The following is a 16,717-nucleotide window of genomic DNA, read 5'->3' as shown; positions in this document are numbered from 1 at the left end:
GCGGGCCACGGCAGGGCCGGCCCCGAGGGCAGGTAGCGGCGGCAGCCGGCGGCGAGGGGGCCGCCCGCACCCTTTCCCCGGGCGAGCCCTGTGCGCGGCTCCCCTCAGCCCGCGGGCACCTCTCCCGGCCGGGGCAGCGGCTGCCGAGGGGACCCGCTCCCGACGCCGCTCATGCAGCGCGTCCTGGGAGACATGTTCAGGCAGGTTTTAAAGTTTAGAACGTGTGCGTTCCTGTCCCCGCACAGAACATCATCATCGCCTCTCCAGCCGGGGGCGGCCCCTGCTGGGTCCCCTGCGGCGGGTGAGCGGCGGCGCCTGCCGCGGCGCGGGGGAGCCGGAGGCGCTTGTCTCCCGGCTGAAGGAAGCCTACGCGAGGCAAAGCCTGGAGCTCGGGGGAGTCAGGAATCACCAGCGGCCGCTCCTCGCTTCGGGAGCGGGATGGCGGCTGCGGAGGAGAGCGCTGTGTGAGCACAGCGTAGCCGCGGGGGCGCGGTGGCGGCTCCCGGCGCGGGGCTAAGGCGGAGAGGAGAGGAGAGGAGAGGAGAAGGGAGAGGGAGAGGAGAGGAGCCGCTCCAGCCGAGCGCCTTCTGCCTGGCACTCGGTGCTCCGAGCGCGCCGGCATGCAGCAGTGATTAGCATACATTAACGAGTAATTAGCATCTGGTAATAATCATTCCTGTGCCAGTGACACTTGGATGTGCAGTGCCCGACCCGTGCGCTGAGCCCGAGCCCGCAGCAGCGAGCGGCGGGAGGCTGGGCAGAGCGGGGCCGGCAGGGGCCGCGCTCCGTTAAACGCTGGCGCTCCGCGGCGCCGGCAGGAGGGAGGGAGACTCCCGTGGAAATGATTCCTGGCATTCCTTACATTTTCAGCTGTTTCAAGCAAAGTTTTATTTCTGCCCCACGACTGCCACTAACCAGGCGCAGCCCCATGGAGCGCAGCCCTTCTTCCCAAGTTTCGCGCAGAGGAGTTTAGGAAAGGGCACCACCTGCTACCAGTTTCAGAGCGCCGCGCTCCTGTTGGGGACAGTCAGAGCTTGGGCCGAGGGGTGGGAGCACAAAGGCAGCCGTGTCCATGCAGCCAGGCCGTGGGAGCACTGCCCTTGGCACACATGGCATGGGTATGCTTAGACTCAGGCAGCACAGGCAGTGTGAACCCCAAATACTCACACTTCCCTCTCTTTCTTAGGTAGGCGGGTCCAAATGTGCAAAGCACTGCTAAAATCCCTGGAGATTTGGTTCACACCGAGTGCGCTTTGTCCAGGGCTGCCCGAGGTGCCCGGGTGCGCTCCGCGGCCTCGTCCTGCTCCTGCTGCAGCTGCTGTGCGTGACAGGACTGCTCATGTGCTGCCTTCAGAGAACGGCTGAACTTGTTCCAGCCTCCCGCACCAGGAGGAGTGATGGTTCTTCGGTGCTCGCTCCTGTTTTCTTCAGGCTGAGGCTTGCCAGGCCCCAGGGGTCGGTGCAGGATGCCTCTCTTCACTGTCCTCTAAGGCCGTGGAGTATGGAGGAGCAGAAAATACGAGCCAGGTATAGGAGGCAGGAGGAAACCTGAAGTGGCCCAAGACAATTTAGGAATGGAGGTCGGAGCAAGAGTTGGGAAAGATGTCCAGTGAAATAAAAAACAAAACTAAACTGTAGGTGGGGAAGGGATCTGTGCAGATGGGAAGTTTAGTGGTAGTGGACCTTTAAATATACACACATGTAATAGAGATGACCCTAAGAACTGGTATGCAGGAAGAAGAGATATGGAAGGAGTCGGGAGAGGACAAATGAGTTGCTTTTAGAAGAAATGGGCCAAAAGTGCTGATGAGGACAAAATACTGAATTTGGAGAAAAAGCTGGGGAACAAGAGTCAGACTAGGGTAGGTAAGTGTAGGAACCAGTCTGGACAAGAAAAGGAAGGGCCAGAAGCAGGGGAAGACTCTAGGGTTCTGCTGAAAAGCTGAGCTAAAGACTGTGGAAAAAACCACCTTTGCCTGGCAGTGATTGGTTTGGTTGTCCTAGGCTGTCCTCTCTGGTCTCCAGCACAAAAAGGGCACACAGTTCACATGGACTTAGGTGATACCCACAAGTTCTTCAGTTTAAGCATTGGACATGGGAAAATGGTACTAGATGTCTGGTTTTAGGGGCATCTGAATATCTCTGGCTGTGTCCCTCTCTAGAGCTTTGAATCCTCTAGTCTCATGTTTTGCTATTGGAATTTCTTCAGAATACCTGAAGACAGCTTAGGAGGTACTTCTGTGGCTCTTAACACAATTATATGTGTGCTTCATAGCATTAGAAAATAGAATGTTTCTATGAGATAGAAGGTTGGCATATTCTGATGAATGGTTGAAAGGCAGCTGGGATTATTTCTCAGAGCAGACCTCACATGATTTTTGTTGCAGCAGTTCTGAAAATGAGGCCTCAGAAGGTGCCATACTGACCTACTGCTCATCTATCAAAGGTTTTAAGCATTGTGCCTGGCATCACAGAAGAATTCTGTGGCAGAAGCAGAGATAGTCCCCAGCTCTTCTGGACAGCTTTCATCATCTTAATCCTCAAAAGATTATCCTTTTTCTCCAACAATACTGTACCTCCACAATTTTTCTCCCTGAAAATTAACTGGGTCCCAGCCCTGTGGCTGCCACCTAGTCTCATCTAAAAGAGTCTGACTTTTGAGCCAGGACTTTCACCAAAATCTTCTTCAACAGGTGAAATAGGATTCCCATCATCCTGATCTTTCTGGACAGCAGCTGCTCTCTCCTGCGCCTGATAAGGCAGGATCCTGTTTACCAATTAGCATGTGAGCGTGCAATGCAGAACAAAGGGATGTAAATCAAGTGGCACAGACAGCTCTTTTTTTGGCACATCCTCTTCAGTACTGGATTTTCCAACCATAATATTGCTCTTAAAACATTTTCATGTGCATGTGTGTTTAAAGAAAGGCAAGTTTAAAGAAAATTTATGCAACTTCTAAAGCATAATTGTGACCCAAATTTGTTTGGAGAACACTACTGATCATTTTATCTGACCATGGATGTGCTCATTTTTTGTTTGTATAGATCATTACACAAAACACAAAATAAAAGGTTATAATAAAAGTTATTCAGTTGATGTTTCTAATCACAGCATTTCTCTTTGGAACATGGCAGTTAGTTCCTGTGGTGGAGCTGTGGTGGAGAGCTACTTAAATATTTTTTTTTGGAGTACTATGGAAAGAGGCTGTCTGCTGTGCCAGGAAACCCTTGGACATGGTGGGTAAGAAGAACAGATGCATTCAGTTGCTGGGCCATGGGTAATGCCTGGGAAGAAATGCACATCTGGGAATTCAGTGATATTAATGTGGTGGGAAATGAAGAAAGAAACAGAAGGGGGAAGGGGTGAATGCGTGGTTGGAGAAGAGTTATCAAGAGAGATGAATTACACAAAAAAAGTCTGTGAGAGAAGAATGGGGTAGTAGGAAGTTACATGTCAATGAACCAGTAGCAATAAAGTGTTAGACAATGAATGATTAGTTTTGCTGATAGTTGAGGTAACTGGGAAAAATTGTTGGGCATATGAGGCCAGGCTCACACAGACATGGGCCAGCTTCTATGACAGTGATGTCCCTGCTCGGACACATGACTGACTCCTGCCAACCCCTCTGAGCAGTGTCTCCCATCCAACCCTCTAAAAATGCAGCTGTGCCTCAGAAGTTTTTTCCCCTGTTTCATAGAGAAGTCTAGGCTGCCAGGAGTTCTTTCACATCTGTAGCTGCACGCAAGGGATCATGAACTGCTCTGTCTCTCAGGGACTTTGCTCCCATTTTTCTGTGGTATTGCTTGCTGGCTACCATGTTCACCCAGAGCCCATCAACAACTTAGATTTTCACTCTCACCCCACTTAAATAGCTACATACAACTGTTACAATCTTTTAACAAAACAGATACAGATAACAGACTCATTTAATTTGGGCTGGCCTAGATCCTGGGTCTTGAAGAGAAGGAAGGCAAGTCGTGGCAGCCTTGAGGCTCCTCCAGCTTGTGTCCAAGGATCTGTGGATATCCAGAGCAGAAGCTGAATAAGGTCTCCTCTCTGCTCCCTGCTCTCCAGCATTCAGTGTGAGCCAAAGCTGGGGCAACACCAAAGACCAAGCAGAACTTTTTGTGCCATTTCACTGATGATTGAGATAACCTAAGCATGTTTTGGGCTTGATTACAGCTCAACTGCAGGTAGACAGCACCTTAAGGCATGCATCAGTCCAGACTGATTTTTCCCTGGTCCCAGGTTGTGTGGAGCTGGCTGCAAACAGTTGCTGATGTGTTTGCTCAGGACAGCAGGATGATGACCTTTAAGCAGACCCAATGTGCAGCTCCAGCAGCCCCACAGTGCAGCCTGGTGTGTGTAGTGCTGTTGCTGTGGCAACCCACAGCCTCGCCAGTGGTCTATCACAAAGCATTAACTTTAACATTATGTCTTATTTTATTATAGTTTCTGCACATTTTGGCTTTCTTTCCCCTGGGACCCAACTGCACTGGTGAAGTGTTCCTTCTTGGGGAGTAGAAAATGGCATTTCTTTCTATTTCTGTAGTGTTAACAACCGTGGGAGAGGCACAGCAAAGGGCTGGCTAGAATTACTGTTATTGGTGTTGCTGAAACTCTTCTTGCCATCACTGTTTCAGTCAGAAATGGTCCAATTTAGGCCTACTGTAAAAATTAGAGAGTAGCTCAGATTGACACCATTTCTCTTGAATTTAATCCTACTGGTGGTGGTGATAGCGGAGGGGGAGTCCTGTAGGGCACCCACAAGGGCAGAACTGGGAAGCACAGTGTGACCAGTCTGGAGCCACATTCCCAGAAGACTGCAGGACTTGATAGCCCTACAGGGAAAGTGCTGGGGAATGGTGCACAATCAACAGAAAAAAGCCACAAAGTCTACCCTGAATCAAGGTGCTTGGCTGCAAATGACAGAAGTCCACTTCAGTAGACAGAGAGGAGGAGAATAGTGGTCAGGCAAGAAGCAGCGGCTTTCCTGAGAGGAAGAGAATGTGAGGAAGGTGAGAAGTACCTGGGCTGTGTGTGGAAGCAGAGACTGAAAGGAAGGAAAGATCCCACCAGCCTTGAAAAGAAAGAAGACCTCTGTAAAGGGATTAAGTAGCCAGGTTCCCAGTGACGGCAGAAGATTGGACTTCAGAACCCAGGGTAGGTTCACCTGCATAAAAGCAGGATGAGAAGTGGCTGTTGAAGGGGAGAGCAGGTGGGAGAACAGATAAAGCTGATGAAGTAAGCACAGGGAAAGTGGAAACATTAAGATCCATGGTGAGGAAGGAGAGATCTTAAGGCACCATGACACATGACTCAGCTAAGACCTGCTTCAGCTTCCTTCCCTCAGCCTCTCTGACTTGGAGGAGTTGCAGAATGACTCTGAAACACACTGTCTAAAATAGAAAACTTTATGGACCAGTTGGAAGCTAAACTTTCCAGTCCCCACTCTCCAAGGAATGATTCCTCTTGCGGCCCAGTAAGCTCTGTCACAATGCCAGGGGCATTCTGCACAGCCCGGTGCTGCACCTGGGGCTTCTCTGGGCAAGTTGTCTCACCGCCAGCAGCAGCCACGCCGTGCAGTGCTCTGCCTCACTAGCATAGCCTGCTTGTCAGTGCTGCTAATTAACCCAGACAGAGCTTTCAGGTGCCTTGCTGTGTTGTGCTGTTCAGAGGCACCACCGGAGACTCCCCCTGAAGTGACGGAATCTTGCTGCTCTTGCTGTGGCAGCTGTTTGCCGGGGGTCAGGAGATTCAACACAAAAGGTGCTGTGAAATACCCTGCTGCAGGCTATGTGCTGTTCATCTTCAAAGGTAGCTGTGCAGCTGAGGCTGCTGTCTAGACATGTTTTTCATGTAATAAAAGTTTAGTTAATGTACGTCTCCTAGACTGAAATTCACGTGGAGAAAGACTTCTATTTCTCTGGACCAGCCTAGTCTAAGCTAAGTACATAAACTCTTCTGCCAACAAGATGCATTTTAGGTTTCCTTTCCAGAGCCCCAGGCATCACGTAGGTAGCTAAAACTTCACTACCATAAACATTCAGCCATCTGTATAAGGATTATATGATGATAAATACAACTTTGATGTTGCTCTCAAAAATTGTACCTGCCAGTGGTGAAGCCTCCTTCTTTGCCTTTAACAAGGGAAAATTACTGCAGTCAGGATGTGACTTACAATGTCTGCAGGTAATTTTTTTCCACAGTGGAAAACGACTCAAATATTTTACATCACACCAGATAGAAAATTATGCTTCAAATATATTAAAATTCTAATTAATTAAATACACAATACATTTATTTCTGAATATGTCTTCCCAAGAGGCTAAGCAACAGACCAGTGAGGATGTATCAAGAGGACCTTCTGATCTCTGGTAAATCAGAAGCTGGCCAGTTACTCTACCCTAGTGACAAGCCAATTAGGATGCTTCACAGTGTTTCTGCTTGCTTCTAATTTTAGAACATACAACAGGGAGGCAAAAGTAGGTGATATTAACTCCTCTGGCATTGATCTGCTAGAACCAAAGTCCTCCTGCAATCTAATATATTTTCATGTAAAACAGGAAAATTACCACTCTTCTAGTGTACGTACTAGGAACTCTGCAGACCTTTCTAACACACAGGGCCTGATCAATACTTGGATAGAGGAATCTGCAGGGGAAGCTCGGCAGCTGCAGTGTGTGATTTTGATGCTGCACAAGATGATATCCTAGCATAAAGTGAGTCTTCACTCTGGCATTACACAACACAGCACAACCGAGTCTGCTTTTTCCGGGAGGATTGATGGTAAAATGTTTAAATGTACCTAAGTGACCTGCCAGTAAATCAGCATCTTGACCTGGAGCAGACTGGGGAACGTGATTAAATGGAGAAAGTGTGGAATGCCTCCCTTTGAGAGAATCGCTGTGGCATAATGCAGTACCATTCAGAGGTATCACAGCTACCCCGAGCGGTATGGTCACATTAGTGAGATGTTAATGTGATTAATTAGCCCTGATGACAAGCAGGTTATACTAACCTGGGCACAGCTTAAGTACTTAACTGCTTAAGTCTCCAGAGTGCTTGTGGCTCACTTAGGTTAATATAATCTAGTGACTTAATAAGCATATAACCTATTTCACTGTTCAAGCCATTAATAACACTATTGAGTAACACCAAACCTAAGGAGGACTTAAGCAGTGTGGAACTGCTAAAGGTACACAAATTCAATATATCAGTGAGCTGCAAGTAGCAGCTTTTTTTGAGTGTTCCTTGCCACCTACCCACATTCACCTTAAGTGGGAACGCCACTTAAAAACTTTTCTCATCTGGATATGAAAATATCACTTAAGAGGGCATCAAAAGCCTTAAAGGAGGCAATTTAGAGGATATCTTTGCCTTTACCTACATGTTATCCTGCAATAGAACAGAACAAATTAAATATTACAAGATCATTCCTTGATAAATCTGTATTAGGTGTTCCTCAGCCCTCTTTTGTTTTTCATGTATCCATAAAAACATTGCTTGTTTTCATATTACTCTAGGAATTAAAGCTTACCTTTTATTTCTTCAGTTGTATGCTCCATGTTCATACTCCTCCATCATCCCTTTCTAAATGCAGACACTATATTTTTCTTTTATAATCTTCCTAATATTCTAAACCTGTTGTCCCTTTTCTGTACTGTAATTTTGTCTCAGCCTCTTATCTGTAAGATTTACAATTCTCTCAGTAATTTCTGCAGGCTCCCCTGCTAAGCAAACTCATCTACATGGTCTTCAACCTATTCTTATTCCACACCTGGAATTTCAGCTCTTTATAGTAAAAATAATGGCACTTATCATATGTTTAAATGTAACACCCAGGAGGAAGCAAAAAAAAAAAAATCCCACCAAATTTAAGTCCTTGTTTCACCTCTTATAAATTTTCCTTTTCCACTGAGAAATAGGACAGCACTTTATGTAGACTTTTGGTCATTCTCCTGATGCAAGTGTACTTCTGGAATGCCTCTTTTTTGTTTAGCCCCAAGCAGTCATTTGAATAAATATTTACTTCACATGTACTGCTGAAATTATAGTTGGCCCAAAAATGTCTCTGAACTGGTTTTTCATCTTAATGGTGGTAGCAAGGTAAAGAGCTGTTAAGTAAAGCCTACTTTAATAGCTCTGGAAAAAAGGATCAAGACTTTTACAGTGGGAAAAAGAACATTCTTACAATGGAAAAAAAAGTGTACAATGTGTGCAACAATAGGAAAAATGGAAGGAGATGGCCACCAACATGGAGAGGCTAATGAAACAAAATAGCAATAAACAGTGGGAATTTACACAGCATATGTTTTATCCAACATAGTTCTTGCCAATTAAGTGGCACAAAGAGGGAATTTTGTTGGAAAATGTGATACTGCATTTTATAGCATCTTGTCCAAAATTTTTGAAAAGACTTGGACACGTTCTTTACAATGTGTACTGAAAACCTTTTGAAAGACAATGAAAATAATCAAAACCAATGTTGGAGCAATATTTAGTCATATACCCAGTGGATCCTTGATATATACAATTTTAATTAATAACTTCATTATCCAAAGGAGGCAATAAACATTATGTTAATGAAATATGCAGTAGAGGCTAACTCATTATAATCACAACAGCAGAAAAAATTAAAGGGAACTTATGTAAATGAAAATGTCAGAAGTCATCATCTGGGGAAAACCATAAGTTAATACAACTGGTAGAACTAGGAGTCTCCATAGAGGAAAAAACAGTGGAAAACAATATGCTGGAAGAGAGAGACTTACTTATACTGAAAAAAGCCATGAGAATAATTGATTTTCCTGTTTGGTGGCCAAACTGAAAATAAATTGGGGAAAACTAATATCCAGTCAGATACATTACTCACTTTTCACATATTTTTGCTATTTATTAAGACTAAACATAGATCAATTTTAGAATGAAACAGTATTAGATAACAAAGCCAAGACCATTTCATTTTGAAAATATTGCAACAGAGAACTTCTGGCTTGTTTTTGTTCCCCTGGTACCATTACTCAAAATGAATATCTCAACATGTGAATTGATTTTTTGATTCATAGTGTGTCTTTTTGAGAAATGACTACAATAGACCTATTTGCAAAACAGAAGTTGTAACAAGAACGCTGTGTCTCCTCACCAAAAACTTGTGCTTGGTCTTTAGGATTTGTGTCTAGGAAAACAACTCACAGTTTGGGAGCTTTCCTTGTCAAACTACAAATCCCATTTGGTTTTGTTAAAATCCTGTAGAAGTCACCATGGGCTGGAGCCTTCCTGTGACAGCACTGCCTTGCTCCTTTCCAGCCGCCGGGATGGAGACGATGGGACAAAGAGCCATCAGCATCATGCAGCTCTTCCCTGCTGTGCCATGGAGATTTTTAGCTCAGGGCCATGCAGGATCTCTCTCTGCAGAAGCCCACAATGGGCAGAAAGCAGAAGCCCTGTCCCTCCCTCACCATGGGAATGCTGGGGACAAGGAGATGGAAAGGGCTGGTGTGCCTGGGGAGACCTGGCAGAGGGAAGCTGCTTCATGCTTTGACTCTGCCAAATGCCATAAATGAAAATAAATATGAGTAAAAAATAGTGTGGTTGTTTCCTTTGAGGTGTTTCTTTCTCTGCCTGTCCCAGGGGAGGGGAAGAACTAAGAACAATAACTTGTCAGAAGCTAAATGTGTGCCTTGAGATCAGGATGCTGCACTGGAATACTAGGGCTGTTTTGCAGATTTACTTGTCCAGAAGAGTTAGTGACAGTCTGTGACAAGACACCACAGAAAATTTAGGCTATAATAGAATGGTAATTATCTGTTTAGATTCAGCTTCCAAGCATTCAATTTTGTTGTATCTTTCTCTAATAGATGTGAGAACTGAAATGCATCAGATGGTGTCTTCTTCCCACATAAAGGCCTTGATCAAGTTGCTTCTTACTCTTTGAAAAAGCCAAGCTGCCAGAGATGACAAAGATACAGATATGCACCTCCCAGATGTTGGATTACTTACCTGTCTCACTTCTGAACCTCTGAAAATGTATAAATAATATTTTGACTTTTGAGGTTGGAAGAAGCATCTAGGCTGGCTCACGGCATCACCAGCTAGGAAGTAATGAGAGACAACATGAAGCATCTGGCCCGGGACCCCTCAGCTGTTTGGTGACATGGTGGGTGGGTGCTCCAAGACCTGCTCAGCCCAGGACTCCATTCCAGTGAGGCTAAAATGTCCTTGCTTTCCCAGTCCAGCCCTACAACAATCTGATCATCAGTGCTTTTGTTCAGCTGATTGAGATGTGATGTCATATCCTACGAATATTTCCACCCTGTTTATCCTAATGCAATGCCCCAGTGCTCACAGGCAGAACTGCAATCTCTGTTTACAAATATGATAACCATCGTCTGTCTCTGTTAAAATGAGTTGTGTAAAGCCCTATCTCCTTCAAAGGCAGCAAGAGTCTTGGCTGTGGTAGGGTTTGTTTGTTGGTTGGTTGGTTTTGTTGTTTTTTCTCCCCTATGATATGTGTTCAGATTATGCAGTGCTCCAGAAGTTCTGACCATGATTTGCTATTCTGATAGTGTGTGAATTTTTCCAAACTTTATTAAAACACAACAACAAAAAAAGACCAGTACTGGGCCAGGCATTCATCACTGCAGAACTTCACAGAGATATTTTATTTTCTTAAGCATTCTTCCTAACAAATACTCAATAAAGCATATCATAACTTAGTATTTGTGATATTGATATTGGACAGTGTTAATTTTTGAATCAAAATGTCACACAATTGGAGGTTAAATGCTCTATGGAACTGTCACTCTGACACACTAATTAGAAAAAGTCCCATTTCCCATTCTCTTGCTAGGAATGACTGTACCATTGACTGACCCATGATTTGCTGGCTATCCGTTTAGCATGATTAAAAAATGCCACAGCACTTTTGAACATAATTTCCTCTTTTCCAGGGTCTATAAATTTGCAGAATTTACTACTTTAAGTATGGGCTCAGTAATCTCAAGAATTAGAGAAAGCTTGGGAAAGCTTTGCAACAAGTGAAATTAAATCCCAACTACTCTATAAAACAGACAGACTTGAAATTACAGTCCTCACTACAAAACACTTCCAATTATTTATAGACAGACTCTTTTGTACCAGAATTTGCTTAGATTTTTTTCTCCTTCAGTCTGCTCCCCGATATGCTGAGTGCATGACAAAGGAAAATGAACTGTGAACTCCCAGAGCTGGATTTTCTCTGACCTTACTACATTCTGTTGATGCTTTGTGCTGCACAGTTGTGGGTGCAGAGTGCAATCCACCCCCTCCAAGGTCAGAATTGGTGATGGGATTGATTTTTATGCTGAGGGATAGCAAAAATGAAAATTTTGAAATCACAGAATAGTTCAGTACATAAATGCTGATATGACCTTTTTGAATAGCCTTAATTGAACAAATGGAAGTAAGAAAAATTGTAAACATGTAATATAAACATCTATGTATATCAACAACAAAGAAAATGGTAAGAAATCAACATAAGGAAGACTGTATCTCAGCCTTGAGTTTTTATGATTTTTTCTTTCAAAGGTAATTGAAATTGATGACATCTTCAAATGCATTTCAGTATAATTGCCTTTCTGGAGAAAACAGCTTCTAACTTTTTGTTATTTTCCTGTGAATTCTGCAAAATTGTAAACATACTATGTTGTTAAAAGGAAGAGACATGGCAGTGCCTGGGTTTCCAATGTTTTCTGCAGGAGTTTGAATGCAACCATTTGCCCACTTTTCCTGTAGGGGCTTAAAAAAGGTTGTTTACTAGCCTGTCAGTTACAAATCCTTTGCAAACCACATCAGCTACATAAAATATTGAATAAGGTGTGCCTTCCTTTCTCATGAGACACCTACGAATAAATTATTTTGCTTAAATTGGATGAAGATGTTTATCTAACACATCCTGGTACCTCTGAGTTGGTTCAAAGGGCAGCAGCTCTGAGTGCTGCCGTGCTCTCAGCCCTGTCCCTCCCCTGGGGACTGATGAGCTGCCTGTCAGCAGCAGTTTTGCCCTTCAGAGCTGCCAGCCAGGGATGGTCACTGCTGCAGGCAGAGTCTTGGATCTGCTGCACAGGCAGCCACCTTCCTAAGCAGCTACAGATGTTTTGTTGCCCTGGGTAACACCTTGTCCCTTCTGTATGGCAAACCTGAGCAGCTGACAGCTTCACTCACTGCAGCTTCTGGTCCCTCTTCTGTATTCAGTGCTGTGCACTGCAGGGGAGCCGGATTTCACTCTGATGGGTTTGGGGATTTTTTTGGTTTTTTTTGGTTTGGGTTTTTTGTTTGGGTTTTTTGTTTGGGTTTGTTTGATTTTGTTTGGTTTTTTTGGTTTTGTTTTTTTTTGTTTTTTGGTTTTTTGTTTGGTTTGGTTTGTTTTTTTTGGGGGGGTTGGTTTGTTTTTTTTTTTCTGAAGGTGGGGAGTTATGGTTTTGATGTTAGGGTTTTTTTGTCATTTTGGGGCTTTTTGGGGATGCAGGGGGTATGATAAGTTTTTTGTTGTATTGCTGTCATTGCTTTGGGGTGTGGTTTTGTTGTGGGGATTTTTTTGGTCAGTTAATTGGGTGTTTTAGGTTGTTATCCTTCTCGGTACATTTGCTTTTCCGTATTCTCAGACATTTTTTCTCTTTTCCAGGGCTGTACTTTCTGTATCCTTTTCCTGCTAGCAAACTTGCTCCCAGCCATCTGGATGCTCAGGAAAGTCATTTCCTGAAGAGTAGGTGTCCTCATCTTGGGACACAGTAGTTCTCAAACAAGAACCTTGATGCCTTCACACCCTGAGCCACAGTGGCACATCTTCTGCTGCCTCTGTGGCACGTAGTGAGTGACAGTGGCACTATCCTGGGAAAGAGCAGCTGGCAAGCTGGGGGAGGACAGGGAGGCTGCAGGCTTCTCATAATAAGCAGAACCTGAGCTATCCCTTAGGTCTGCAGGAGAAGGAGTAAGCTGTGCCTCAGAACCTGCCACCACTCAATAATTACACATCACTGTTTTCTTTGCCACCTGGAGAACAGGCTGATTCCCTCCTCACTCCTCCTGATTTCTCCTGTGGCTCTCAAACTGCTGCCTGCTGGGGATTCCATACCTGTTGCTTCCTGCGAGGGTGAATGAAGATGATTTCCTCAGCAGTGCTGCAGCAGAACAGCCGGCACGTTCCAGCAGAGCTGTGCACTGAGCCACAGACTTCTCCTGCTTGCAGACCCATCAACATTTCCCAGGAAAGGCACAGAGCTCGTGTAGCAAGTTTTCACTATTCTCTGTCACTTTTTGCAGACGGCTCAGTCCACAGTCTGGCAGTTATCAGCAGACCCTTGTCCATCCTCATCAGGCTCTGACTAGATCAGGACGTGTCCATCCTCATCCAGCAGCTCCCTTCAGGAGAAAGCAGAAATCCTGAACCTCCACATGAACTGGTGCATGCCAGCCCTCCCCATAATAAACACCCTGCTTATTCCTCCTCAGGCACAGCTGCTCACAGCAAATGTGGAACACCTGACTTGCCCAAAATCCAAAGGTGGTGTGTGGGTGGCTCAAGGCTGCACAGCTGCAGTGGCTGCAGCACTGAGCAGCTCTTTCACTGTCAGCCTCAGGACCATGACACAGCTGCACGGTACAGGAAAAGGACTGGAAAAAGAAGCTGTTTACCTGATTTAATGCTGTCCACAGAAACTGTGTTTAGGAGCAAGCTGAGCTGCCTTTCTGCCTTTGGGCAGCTCTTTCATGAATTCAAACAAATTTAGATAAGCAAAAACTTTTCTCCCCACTCTTGTTTTTATTTCCCCTGTGGGTTTTTTCCCTATTGTCCAGAGGAGTAGAACAGGAATGATCACATAGAAATCTGCCTGCAGGGGGACAGCCTTCAAGTCTTTTTATCAGCTGCCTCTGCCTTGCTCTTTTACATGGACAGTGTATGGTATTATTTGCCCCTCAAGCAGAGATTTAAATGTTTCCTACAGTAATTTCGTAGATACAATCTCTTTTCTTAGTATGAAGTATGTCCCCTGTCCCTTGAATGATATGAAATTTAAGTATTTCATCTTGCATGAGAAGGTGACTGAAATTCCTCTAGTTACTCCTTACTTTGTTTTGTGCAGTGTGACTCCTGAAACAAAATTGTTGCAGATTTTTAATCTTACTTTTAATACATAACTATATCAAAGCAAAGTACAACCCTAAAGAATCCAAAAGAAGACAACATCCCTGCTGCAACTGTTCAAAAACAGACAAGTCACCAAAAAAAAGGAGACTGTTCTTAAGTTCCTACACATCACATGAAAGCAAAACATAGTAATATTTGCTAGTCAGAAGGAAATTTAAGTGCATAAAAAGTCTAGACTGAAAAAGTTGGGGTGTTTTTGGTTTTGTTTTTTCCCTAAGAAATTACTAATTTCTTTGTGTTTGGAAAGAAGACGTTGCCAGAATTACTGTGGACATTAGATCAAGTTCTCAATGCCACTCAGGTGAAATTCCAGCATGGTCACAGGAACTGCCCTGGACTTGAAGTGTTTGATGAAACCCAGCTGGCAGTTTTAAAAGAGTCATTGGTACTAAAGCAGGCAGCAGCTCTCAGGCAGGACATCAGCTCTTTCTCTGCAGCCTTCTTAAATGTGCATCCCTGAGTGAATTTTCCCTCAATTTCCAGAGTCCTCATGCCTGGGAAGTTGGTGAACTTGTTTCAGTGAGTGATTGTCTTGATGCTTCCTTCCACCCTCTGCAAATATTATTTGTCTGTGAGGCTGCAGGTAAATTGAGATGATTGTGGGGTGGTTAGCACCTCACCAGAAATTGTTATCCCCCAGGACAGGGGGATGGGAGCTGCCCTCACTACCACAGCAGAATTACCCCTCCTTGCTGAAGGACTTGCACATTCAATTTTTTGCCTGCTTGTCATAATCTCAACATGATACTGTATCACTGAAAAGGCTAATAGTGGTTTAGCTTAATAATTACAAATCTTCTAAATACTACTGAAAGTGTCCAACAAACACCTTTTTACATCTGGGATCAAGCTCTAAAATTTTCACCTTTTTGCGCAGCCAATCTACACACAAGCACTAATATTAATTTTGCATTTTGAATAGGAACAATTTTCTGAGTAGTTCCAACCATAAGGGCTCGAAACTATCTGAGCATTTGATTCCTTACCTATTCTTGTCATCTGCCTTGACACTAGAGACAAAATATTAAATGTGTGATATCTCTCCTCCATGTAGGCCATAACATTTCTTATCTGTTTTGACAAGTAAGAAATAATATCATATGTAGTGGGTCTAATGTTGACTAAATACTCATGCAGTCACTATTGAGTCCTTTTCCCTCTTTACCACAAATCAATTAATGCAAAAACAGCACATCAAGATAAAACTGAATAAAAACCTTGAGGACAGTAAAACATGAAAGATGAAGGGTAATGTCACTACATCTGATTTGCAGGACTACCAACATTAACTGCATCATACCAACAAAAGAAACAGGAGTCCTCCATATCAGAGATCAGTTTTACAGAGACTGTGGTTTTTGGAAGTCCCACCCAGAGAATTATACACTATAAAAATTTTGTAACTAGATGTCAGGAAAGAATTTCTAATGGAAGTTGGAACAACCTTCTACACACATCTGAAAAATAAAAAATAAAAAAGAGAACTTAGAACTTTGTAGCTGCACCATTGCTTTTAAAGGAATATTAACGCTATTTACACAATATTACTTAATCTCTATACATTAATTTAGCACTACATTTAATTTTACAAATTGAAGTTATAAATAATCAACATCACATATGAAGGATGGGAAACATCTCTATAGATGGGATTTTGGGATGCACATGCAGAAGAAAAACAAATAATCATTTGGCAGTCATTTCACACTGTCATGTGTAATGCAGGTCCCTCAGTTAATGGAGGATATTAATTAATTAAAATGATTTACATAAAGATCAGAACAGCAATGAAAGAAGAGGTCATGCTTTAACCTGGAAGACCCCACACCCCAAATCTGTGTGATTAGCACACATGAGGCTGCAAGAGGACTCAATCAATCCATTATTATATTCCAAAAGAAACTTGGTAATAGATGGAGATGATGAGTCACTGGCTCAAAACTGAACTCAGATGAATTCCAGCTACATTTAGACTCTTAAAAGCAGTGGTAGGATTTGAGAGTTGCTGCTGTGATTCCTGCATGCAGGAGCCCTGAAGGTAATGAACAGAGGTCTTTCTAGACAAATGTTTTCTCAAATGCAGTTCATTTAAGGAGATTTTTTTTTTGCCTGAACTATGCAGGTCAGGTAACCCTCACCCTGTTTTATAGTGGATTGGAGTTCACATATTCTTGCCCAAAGAATGCAGCCGCCTTCAATGATATTTTAATTTTCAATGCCCACTTTAAATGGGATCAGACATTTGGAACAATATTGTTACATTTCTTTGTATTAAATAATCTTCAGGGCCAGTGTTGTTGTGCTTGCCCCCCATATTTCTCTCTGGTAACACTCTGCCAGTGGCAATTCTCTCTTTGTGGCACATGCTGCTGCAAACCCCAAACCCGAATTTTCCAAATGGTGCACAAAAATATCCAACTTTTGAATTTCAAGACCTGCTTCCCTTCAGAGAATGCCTGCAAGCTACACTCTCCCTGAATTCACCACCTCTGAAGCAACACATGTGCACAACTTTACAAGATTCACCTC

The sequence above is a fragment of the Onychostruthus taczanowskii genome, unplaced genomic scaffold (genome assembly GCF_017590055.1).
Source record: "Onychostruthus taczanowskii isolate IOZ18803 unplaced genomic scaffold, ASM1759005v1 scaffold23, whole genome shotgun sequence".
NCBI classification, from domain to species: Eukaryota; Metazoa; Chordata; class Aves; order Passeriformes; family Passeridae; genus Onychostruthus; species Onychostruthus taczanowskii.
The sequence above is the reverse complement of the archived record's forward strand: the minus strand, read 5'-3'. Positions refer to the sequence as shown.